The following is an 11,233-nucleotide window of genomic DNA, read 5'->3' on the forward strand; positions in this document are numbered from 1 at the left end:
TAGTTGTTCCCCTATAAAGAACGTACGAGCTTTCCCAGCTATCCTACCAGGAACCATAAAACTATTTGAAATGGGGATACTTTTTTCTCTGACCATCTTAAGGCCTTTTTTCAGTCAACTAAAGGCCTAGTGACCTTCTTCTAGGTCACTATGAGTATTAGATTTAGCTTATTGTTCTACCAACCCATTTAAGGGTGCTTGTGCATGGCTTTGATTGATAACACCTTATTGGTTACTAAATTCAAGGGCACCCACACACTGGCCTTTACTTGTTCTTTCAACTTATGACTAAGGCACACACTACCCACACACTCTATTAGCATTATGTTTTCGAGCTTACACTGCCTACGTATAGCTCTAGAACTACTATCCCACTTGAACTCATGGCCATCTTATTGGCTAACATCTACTTAAAGGGTTCTACAATTATCTTAGTCTTAATCAGTTTATCTCTACCTTGCTCAAACTCATCCTATCTACTAATTAGATCCCATTCAGATGCCAATACCATTAACTTTTCTCAACTCAATTTATCCTCTAACCCACACAGCTTAAGGCCTTGTCAACTAGCTAATTCTTACTCACTTGCTTCATTAAACTACACATGTTGAGGTCCACTGACCACAACATCTCATAAGGCTTTCTCTCTTAGCTAACATAAACATAGTCCATTGATTAGCTCAATCTAGTGATCTTTTAATCACCAAAACGCATAGTCCTTCGACAATCACAAATTAATGGCTTTAATCTTCAGCCAACTCAAACCCGTTTGCCTCTATATAATAGCTCTACGCTTGGACCTAAATACTCGGTTTGTACCTCTGTTAGGGCATCTACACCACATAAAAAGTATATGTGTTAGTAACTGATCTCAATAAGCTCAATTCATGTCCATTACGATAAAACTCATTTGGCCTATATAGCCTATCACAACATCATTCCAAGGTGTATACCCTTTTTGCAATACAATCTCGATTATTGTCCACCAGTCGAAAGGTATTGCATGCCCGCACAAGTCAACACCTTTTACTAGGTCAGGCTAGATTCCCATACCCTTTTGTTTGGCATCTAAGAGCCTATTCAAGGGCCTTTTAACTAGGCCAATTTTTCCCATAGCACGTATTAATGGCTCCTTCTTGAGCCCACATAGCCACTATATCGCATTCTCAACTCGATAGCTTATTTTGAACTTAGCATTGCTTCTAGTCTATCATTTTCATGCCTATACTTAGGGCTACTTTAGTCCTACAAATGAGTCAAACTAAGCTCTAATACCATATGTCATGAGCTGCACGTTCCTTATACTAAAACCACACTTTTGTGCGACACCAAGACTACTTAAATTTGAGGTTAACCTTTTGTGAGTCCATTTCTTCATGGATCAATCATTACCGATTCTTCAAGTTGCATACTTATAAGCTCTTTTTGGCTTAGTCCCCGTAGGGTTGCACACAACATTCCCAAACTTAATAGGGAAGAACCTAATTCTTATCACAATTCTTATTCCATAAATCTCAAAGTGGCTTCAAGCACCCTTCCATGCTTACAGCACCAATGTCCCAAACACTAACCTTCAAATTCTCATAAAGGCATACAGCCTCAGTTCTCATAATATTATCTCATTCTGGCATGGTAAGAACCCAACACATGCCTGTCTAGATCATCTATAAATTTTCATGCTTAAAACTCGAAGATAAAACATAAATATTAGTTAACAGCCAATCAAAAACTACACTAGGCTCATCTTATCTCATGAAACTCTATCTTAAGACCTCAACCCTTAGCCTCATTTTAAGCAATCCACACACATAATAAACACCTGGCATTATGCCCATCCCATCTCGAGGAACTCGAGTGTGTTACACACTCGTAGTATACCTCTACCAATTGACTATAAGGGTCTAGTAGCATGCTTGTTTATAGCTCGCTCATCCCTTAGGCTTAATAGTGCCCCTCTTACATAAATACCATCTCATGATTCGTGGTTACTCATCAAACTAGCTTAAAGAAAGAAAACTGATGGGTATAGCAAATGCTATCGTCTAACCCCATGGTTCAATGCAAAAGCATGATATGAGGTTTTTGGACCTAAATACTCGGCTTGTACCCCTGCTAGGGCATCTACACCACATAAAAAGTGCAAATGTTAGTAATTGATCTCAATAAGCTCAATTTATGTACATTACAATAAAACTCATTTGGCCTATATAGCCTATCACAACACCATTCCATGGTGTATACCCTTTTTACAATACAGTCTCGATTATTGTCCACCAGTCGAAAGGTACTGCATGCCTGCACAAGTCAACACCTTTTACTAGGTCAGGCTAGACTCTCATACCCTTTTGCTTGGCATCTAAAAACCTATTCAAGAGCCTTTCAACAAGGCTAATTTTTCCCATAGCACGTATTAATGGCTCCTTCTTGAGCCCACATAGCCACTATATCGCATTCTTAACTCGATAGCTCATTTTGAGCTTAGCATCGCTTCTAGTCTATCATTCTCATGCCTATACTTAGGGCTGCTTTAGTCCTACAAATGAGTCAAACTAGGCTCTAATACCATATGTCATGAGCTGCACGTTCCTTATACTAAAACCACACTTCTGTGTGACACCAAAACTACTCAGATTTGAGGTTAACCTTTTGTGAGTCCATTTTTTCATGGATCGATCATTATCGATCTTTCAAGTTACATACTTATGAGCTCTTTTTGGTTTAGACCTCGTAAGGTTACACACAACATTCTCAAACTCAATAGGGAAGAACCCAATTCCTATCACAATTCTTATTCCATGAATCTCAAAGCGGCTTCAAGCACCCTTCCATTCTTATAGGCACCAATGTCTCAAACACTGACCTTCAAATTCTCATAAGGGCATACAACCTCAGTTCTCATAATATTATCTCATTCTGGCATGGTAAGAACCCAACACATGCCTGTCTGGATCATCTATAAACTTTTATGCTTAAAACTCGAAGATAAAACATAAATATTAGTTAACAGCCAACCAAGAACTACACTAGGCTCATCTCATCTCATGAAACTTCTATCTTAGGACCTCAACCCTTAGCCTCATTTTAGGCTATCTGCAAGTATAATGGACACCTGGCATTATGCTCATCTTATCTCGAGAAACTCGAGTGTGTTACCTACTCGTAGCATACCTCTACCAATTGACTATAAGGGTCCAGCAGTGTGCTTGTTTATAGCTCGCTCATCCTTCAGGCTTAATAGTGCCCCTCTTACATAAATACCATCTCATGATTCTTGGTTACTCATCTAATTGGCTTAAAAAAAAATTGATGGGTATAGCAAATGCTATCGTCTAACCCTATGGTTCAATGTAAAGGCATGATATGAGGTTTGTTGGCTCTAATTATCTCTAATTTTACCATGACCAAATGAAACACTATGCCACACTCGTGACTTGATGATGCTTGCCCATCGAGACACCACATATGCATAAGAATAGCTCACGTCAAACTAGTTAAGTCCCCACTTGTTTGCTAGCCAAAGGGGTGGTGAAAAATGGACACCATTCGTCTCTTTATAAAGAGTGTAAGAGCTTTTTCAGCCATCATACTAGGAATTGTAAGATTATTTGAAATGAGAACACATCTCTCTTCAGCCATCTCGAAGCCTTTTTTTAGCCAACTCAGGGCCTAATGACCTTTTTCTTGGTCACTAAGAGTTTTAGATTTTACTTGTTACTCTACTAACCCATTTGAAGGTGCCCACAAATAGCTTTGACTGACAGCACCTGATTGACTACCAGGCTCCAATGTGCCCATACACTCTATTAACATCATGTTTTTAGGCTTACATTGCTCATGCACAGCTTCAAGATCACTGTCCTAATCATAAAGCCTTGTTCGTTGCTTAATTTAGGGTTAGTCATGGTAAGATTAAGGCATACTAGGGCTTGACCATAACACTATGTATGTCTTCTAGCCACATTATTCGATGACCCACAGGCGACCATGGCTTCAATTGGTTGGTGTGCATATGAGTAAAGCTATGGTTGTGTGTGTTGGTAGGCTCCATGCTTGATGCATCAAACTATCAACCTATCATCCTTTTTAATCTCCCCTCATTTGGTCATTATACCTTGAGGGTGTAATTGATATCCTGTGCCGCATACCTAAATTGATAGAAACCAGATGTCTTGCAATTTTTTATATATTTTGTGTCTTTAAGGGCTATAAGTTAGACTTTAATCGTGCTTCGTATCCGAAGTGTGCCACCAAAACAACTATAGCCACCATTTTGGTGCACTGGTGTTCGATCATGCTCTCAGATGCGAAACATTTTATGGGCATAGGCTTTCAATCTTTTTTCATCTGATGTAAGCATTTTATGTGCTCGACACATATGATACTTATGCTTCATGTCGACACTCTCTATCATTTGGTCGATGCATTGAGGCCTATGCGATGCCAACATCTTGAAGGAATACTACTTAGTTAATCCTACCAGTAGTCATATACTTGTCTCAAAGATTAAGCCATGCATGCATAAATATAAACTAATTTAGACTATGAAACTATGAATGGCTCATTAAATTAGTTATGGTTTGTTTGATGGTATCTACTACTTGGATAATCGTAATAATTTTAGAACTAGTACATGCAACAAACCTTGACTTCTAGAAGGGATGCATTTATTAAATAAAAGGTTGATACGGGCTTTACCTGTTGCTTCAATAATTCATGATAACTCAACGGATCATACGATCTTTATGTTAGTGAAGCATCATTCAAATTTTTACCTTATCATCTTTCGATGGTAGGATATTAGCCTACTATGGTGGTGACAAGTGATGAAGAATTAGGGTTTGATTCTAGAGAGGGACCCTAAGAAATAGTAACATCCAAATAAGGTAGTAGGCACGTAAATTACTTAATCTTAACACGAAGAGGTAGTGACAATAAATTATAATACTGAGCTTTATGAGTCTAGTAATTAGAATGAGTGAAATCTAAATCCCTTAATGTGAATCCATTGAAGGGCAAATCTGGTGTCAGCAGCTACAGTAATTCTAGCTTCAATAAGATATTTAAGTTATTACAGTTCAATAGCTCATTATTAGAACTAAGGTTGGGTCATCCGATCTGCCTCATAATAAGCATTAGTTTACTTATCCTTACTGCCAATGATGTGTTCCTAGCTTTTACTAGCCAGATCATTCCTCTAGCACTATTACTTTAAAGAAATTAGAGTGCTCAACGTAAGCCTACACTTGTATACATTAGCATGGATAACATCATAAGATTTTAGTCTGATTATGTTAGCTTTCAGGATCAGAGTAATGATTAACAGAGACAGTGAGGGCATTCATCTTTCATAGTCGGAGGTGAAATTTTTAGATTATGAAAGATGAATAACTACAAAAGCATTTGTCAAAGATGTTTTCATTAATTAAAAATGAAAGTTTTGGGCTCAAAGACAATTAGATACTGTCCTAATCTCAACCATAAATGATGCCAATCAGGGATCAAAGAATGTTACTTTTAAGTCTACTCTGGCACCTTATGAGAAATTAAAGTCTTTGGGTTTCGGGGGGAGTATAGTTGCAAGGTTGAAACTTAAAGGAATTGATAGAAAGGTGCCACCAAGAGTAGAGCCTGTGGCTTAATTTGACTCAACACAAAAAAAATTACTGGATCCAAACATAGTAAAGATTGATAGATTGAGAGCTCTTTCTTGATTCTATGGGTGGTGGTGCATGGCCATTTTAAGTTAATGGAGTGATTTGTCTTATTAATTTTGTTAATGAACAAGACATCAACTTGCTAACTAGCTACATAGGTTTGATCCCTCGTGGCTAGCTTCTTAGAAGGATTGTGGCCATTTAGGCTAAGAAAGTTTAAGGCAAAAACATGTTTGTGATGCCCTTAAATGTTTTGAGGCACACGTGCGCTACATTGATATATTAAACGAGTCTATGGCCTTGGTCGATAGGCTAGGTAATCTTTGAAATTTCATTGTAATAAGGATAGATCATTGCAATTGTTGGTTTTTAATGAGAAATTCCTAGTAAGCATGAGTCATTAGCTCACATTGACTATGTCTCTATCGTTGTACACACCATCCATTGCTCATACTGATTGAATGGTCTAGTGAAGTGTTTGAATCATGGCAACATCAATGGTTCACTACCCATAACTTTGCGAAAAGTCTATTGAAGCCTATCATTTAGAGGAAGGCGAAGTTGTAACAAGTTTTTCGTAGGTGAACCTATGAAAGGATCATTGTTGAAACTTGCTCAATGAACAACCCATAAATACGTTAACGAAACACTGAGGGGGCGAGGGTTCCTTTGTGCCTCGAGCACCTTTTGACCCAGAGTGGGCATGACAATTGCTTTGTTCTACTTCCAGGGTGGGCAAAACAATTGGTATTGTGACCCATAACTAAAAAATAAGCCTTCGATGTAAATCACTCTAAGGAACCTGAATGAAAAATAGCATGTGTGCCATCACCATCCCATTCATGGTGTATGAATGAGCGACATCATGACTCATTCTATCATGAAAAACCAAAATGACTCTTGGAAATGAATATCTCAGCTTTTACATCAATGAAGAACATAATGAAATGTAATACTTGCTATGATAGGGATAGATTATTGCAATTATTGGTCTTCAATGAAAAATTTTTAGTAAGTCCGAGTCATCAGCTTAGGTTGACTATGTCCTTACCCTTTACACACATTGCCTGTCGTTCTTACAGATTGAATGATCTTCTGAAGTGTTTAGATCACGATGACATGGATAGTTCACTACTTGTGATGTCATAAAAAGTTCACTAAACCTTATCATTTAGAGAAAGAAAAAGTCGTAACAAGGTTTACGTAGATGAACCTGTAAAAAGATCATTGTCAAAACTTACTCAATAAATGACTTGCGAACACATTAATGAAACACCAAGGGGGTACCTCCGTGCCTTAAGCCCCTTTCAGCCTAAGGTGGGCACAATTATATTTTTGTTTTGCTTTTTGAGTGGGTGAACCAATCAGTATCATCACTTACAGCTAAATAATAAACCCTCAATGTGAATCACACCAAGGAATTAAAATGAAAAAAGCACATGTGTTGTTGCCATCCCATTCGTAATATGTGTGCGGGCCACATCATGACACTTTTTGTCATGAAAAACCAAAATGATTATGAGCAACAGATATCTCACATCTTGCATCGATGAAAAATGTAGTGAAATGCAATACTTGATGTGAATTACAGAATCTCATGAATCATTAAGTCTTCAAATGCAAGTTGCACTCCAAGCCATTAGGTTAAGGGCACGTCCACTTGGGTGTCAAACATCATCGCCCCCTCCAACCCCTCCTCCATCAAGCTTCGGGTGAAGGGGCAAAAGATGGCCTCTTATGATCTCATCAGTCATGGTTGGCACAAAAGTGAGTTTTCAATAAGATAGCACCATGACCATCAATGTTAAAGTTCTCAACGTGCCTCGTCTCCGGTGGCTGTGCTCATTATCCATCTGGACCTCAGCGGATCCCTCACATCGCTCAATTAAAGGTGGGGCATGCCCTTTCTTTTGGATCTAAGGCTAGCCTCGATCAGTAAATTTGAGCAGAAGACATTATCAAATGGTGAGTTTGGCTGGGTAGCACATATGTTAAAAGATGATGTAGGTGTTCTAAGATGGGCTCAATGAGAATAAAAATCTTATGCAGAATAAAAGGGTAAAAGCTAATTTGATTTTGATTTTCAATATGAATACAAACCATGAAAAGTGTGTCCTATCAATCCTTTAAACCTTTAAAATTTCAAGCTAGAGGTGTTAGAAAAGTTACCACAAGGATAATTGGCTAGTGGCAACCAAGCATTCATAGCAACGTTGCTTGTTGATCCTTAGATGTTAGCTTTTCCTATCATTGTGAAGTAGAATTCGCCAAGTGTAGGATTGTTCAGCCATCCATAGGGAATGTCAGCTAGATTTAGACCATTATAAGATAGGTTAGTCTTACCCTACTGATGGCAGCATCGTAATAGTAATTTAACCTAGTACAAAAAGAACCATTGATTTGCACAATTAGTCATCATGCTTGGTGGAAAAGTCAATGGCATGAAGCTACTATGCACTGGATTATGACTAAATGCCTCAAAGTTAAAATCTAGGCTAGAAGTGATGCACACATTGGTCAGCTAATTGCTAACTTATTGTAAGGGCCCATACCCTCAAGGGCATGTGTTATTGGTGCAGCCTCATTGTAGACAAGCCACACCGATCTCTTTGGAGCTCAATTCCCATTGAGTGGTAGCTAGAATCCTTACAGATGACTTGAATACGTGAGAGGGTATTATAAGTGGAAGAATGGCCTTACTGCCATGTCCACTGAGATTCATCCCTTTGTCACTTTGATTCGTCCCTCCCCCTACACTCATCAAAGTCATTTTACTTCATTTTTTAACGCTACACCCCTCTATGGTTAGGGATGAATGGTGTTCTCCATTGCAACTGATTCACTAGGTGATGACATTCCTCCATTGAGCATCTAAGTAAATGATAACTAAATGCCATTGGTATTTGTTATAGGAAATGGCTCACCCTTGGTGCGAGCACTTGCCTCGAACTTCATTAGCATAAATAGGCTCTTGGTATAGGTTATTACCTTAGACACCTCTTTGGCAGATGTTGGCACTTAGTGTAGCATGTGTACCATGACCTTCCCACCTAAGGTACTTGTCTACCCCTTGATTACCATCAACACCAAATGACGCTTGGTGCATGTGTCACAGGCTTCGATTTTAAGTCAAACTTCGTGCAGCCTTAGATAAGGAATTTACTCCATCTACCTAAGTCAGCCTATAAAACTCAAGTGCTTAGCATAATTTCAGCTTGTCAAAGATTGTGCTATAGTATTAGACCTTTTAAAAGCTTAAAAATCTGAACCTCCTAGGGCTATATTGTGGTGTACCAACACTTGGGTCTGATTATGCACCCACACCTTAATCATTAGTGCCTATACCTGGGTCTGACTGTGTGCCCGTGCATCATTCATCAATGCCTACACCTAGGCTTGGCTCAATTCTGCTACACCTAAACACTATGTCTAAGTCTTTAGAGTCTTGATCACTGTCCATGTCAGTGTTTTAGGCCAGTTTCCCATGACTTAAGCCTCTAGTAGGTGTTAAGGATTGGTCTGCCTGGCTATTAGACCCTATCTTACTAGAACTAGAATTGCTCCTCTACTTGAAGAGAATCTCTAAGCTTGGATAGCTTGCAAATCATGACACATGCACATGGCTTGACCATCATTGAGATGTGTTGGCCTTTGGTCTCGGCATATGATTTGACCACCATCGGTACATGCTGGCCCTTTGTGTGGGTAATTCTCTTGAACGCCATCGATACATGTTGGGCTATGCACCATGATCGGGCAGTAAGTGGGTTCAGGTGCATTTTCATATTTTTGCCATGTCAATGCCATTTTTATGGCTTGTAATATAAGTGCTCACCAGCACCTGCAATTAGGCCTAGCTCAATTTTATCAAACTTGAACATTGTGCTTAGGCCTCTAGTGTCTTGATCACTATCTATACCACTGTTCTAGGCTAGTTCTTTATGACTTGGGCATTTAGTATGCCTCAAGGCCTAGTACCCTTAGTTGTCGAGCCCTGTCCCTTTAGAACTAAAACAGTTTCTCGACTTAAAGAAAACCCTTGAGCTTGAACCAACTTATGGATCGTGACACATGCACATGCTTCAACCACCATTAGCACATGTTGACCCTTGGTCTCAGTACCTACCTTGACCACCATCGACACATGCTTACTTTTTGTGTGGGCAGTTCACTTAAACATCATTGGCACATGTTGGGCTACGCACTATACTTGGGTGTCATTGGCTTGGGTCATGCACCATGTGCACCACGATTGGGCAATAGGTGGGTTCAGGCACATTTTCATATTTTTGCCCTGCCAATGCCATTTTTATGGCCTGTAAATTAAATAAACACTTACCAGCACCTACACTTAGGCCTGACTCAATTTTGTCAAACTTGAACACAGTGCTTAAGCCTTTGAAGTCTTGATCACTATCTATACCACTATTCTAGTCTAGTTTCCCATGACCTAGGCCTCTAGTAGGCCTCAAAACCTGGTCCATATGGCTATCTAACCCTATTTTGCTAGAACTGAAACTACTCCTCAACTCGAAAAAAACCTTTGGGCCTAGATCAACTACAGACTATGACACATGCACATGCCTTAACCACTATTAGGATATGTTGGTCCTTGGTCTCGTTATATGCTTCGACCACTATTGGCACATGCTAGCCCTTTGTGTAGGCAATTCTCTTGAACATCATCGACATATGCTGGGCTATGCACCATGTGCGCCACGATCGAGTAGTAGGTGGGTTCAAGCATATCTTCATATTTCTACCATGAAAATGGCATTTTTATGGCTTATAAATTCATATAGACACTAATTAGCTCCTAACCTGGGCTTGGATTAATTCTGCCAAACTTAAACATCATACTTGAGCCTCTGAAGTCTTAATCATTGCCTATACCATTGTTCTAGGCTAGTTCCCTACAGCTTGGGCCTTTAGTAAGCTTTAAGGCCTTGTCCCCTAATTGTCAGACCCTATCCTAGTAGAACTAGATTACTTTTTAACTTGGAAATAACCCCTGGGCTTGGACCAGCTTGCAGACTGTGACACATAGACATGTCTCGACCATCATCGGGACATATTGGCCCTTGTCTTGGTATATGCTTCAACCACCATCAGTACATGTTAACCCTTTATGTGAGCAATTTGCTTAAACACCATCAACACATGCTAGGCCATGCACACATGCGGGTATCTTTGGCTCGAGCCATGCACCATGCGTACCACGGCCAAGTAATAGGTGGGTTCAAGTATATTTTCAAATTTCTGCCATGCCAATGCCATTTTTATGGCTTGTAAATTCAAATAAGCACCAACTAATGCCTACACTTGGGTTTGGCTCAATTCTACCAAACTTGAATATCGTTTCTAAGTCTTTAGAGTTTTATTCACTACCCGTACCATATTTTTAGACTGGTTCCCTAAGACCTGGGCCTCCAGTAGGCTTTAAAGCCTGGTTTCCCTAATTGTGGGACCCTATCTTACTTGAACTAAAATTATTCATCAACTTAGAGAGAACCCCTAGGCCCAAACCAGCTTGTGGATTATGACACATGCATATGCCTCAACCACCATCGGGACATATT

General features: G+C 39.4%; 2 pseudogenes; both read left to right on the forward strand.

Annotated features, from left to right (window-relative positions):
* Positions 1-4,460: 4,460 nt before the first annotated feature.
* LOC149519299 (18S ribosomal RNA) lies at positions 4,461-6,258 on the forward strand (annotated as a pseudogene).
* A 910-nt stretch (positions 6,259-7,168) lies between these two features.
* LOC149519300 (5.8S ribosomal RNA) lies at positions 7,169-7,324 on the forward strand (annotated as a pseudogene).
* Positions 7,325-11,233: the final 3,909 nt, after the last annotated feature.

This window comes from Durio zibethinus, chromosome 4 (genome assembly GCF_047325235.1).
Source record: "Durio zibethinus cultivar Kanyao isolate XHJ-2024 chromosome 4, ASM4732523v1, whole genome shotgun sequence".
Lineage (NCBI taxonomy): Eukaryota > Viridiplantae > Streptophyta > Magnoliopsida > Malvales > Malvaceae > Durio > Durio zibethinus.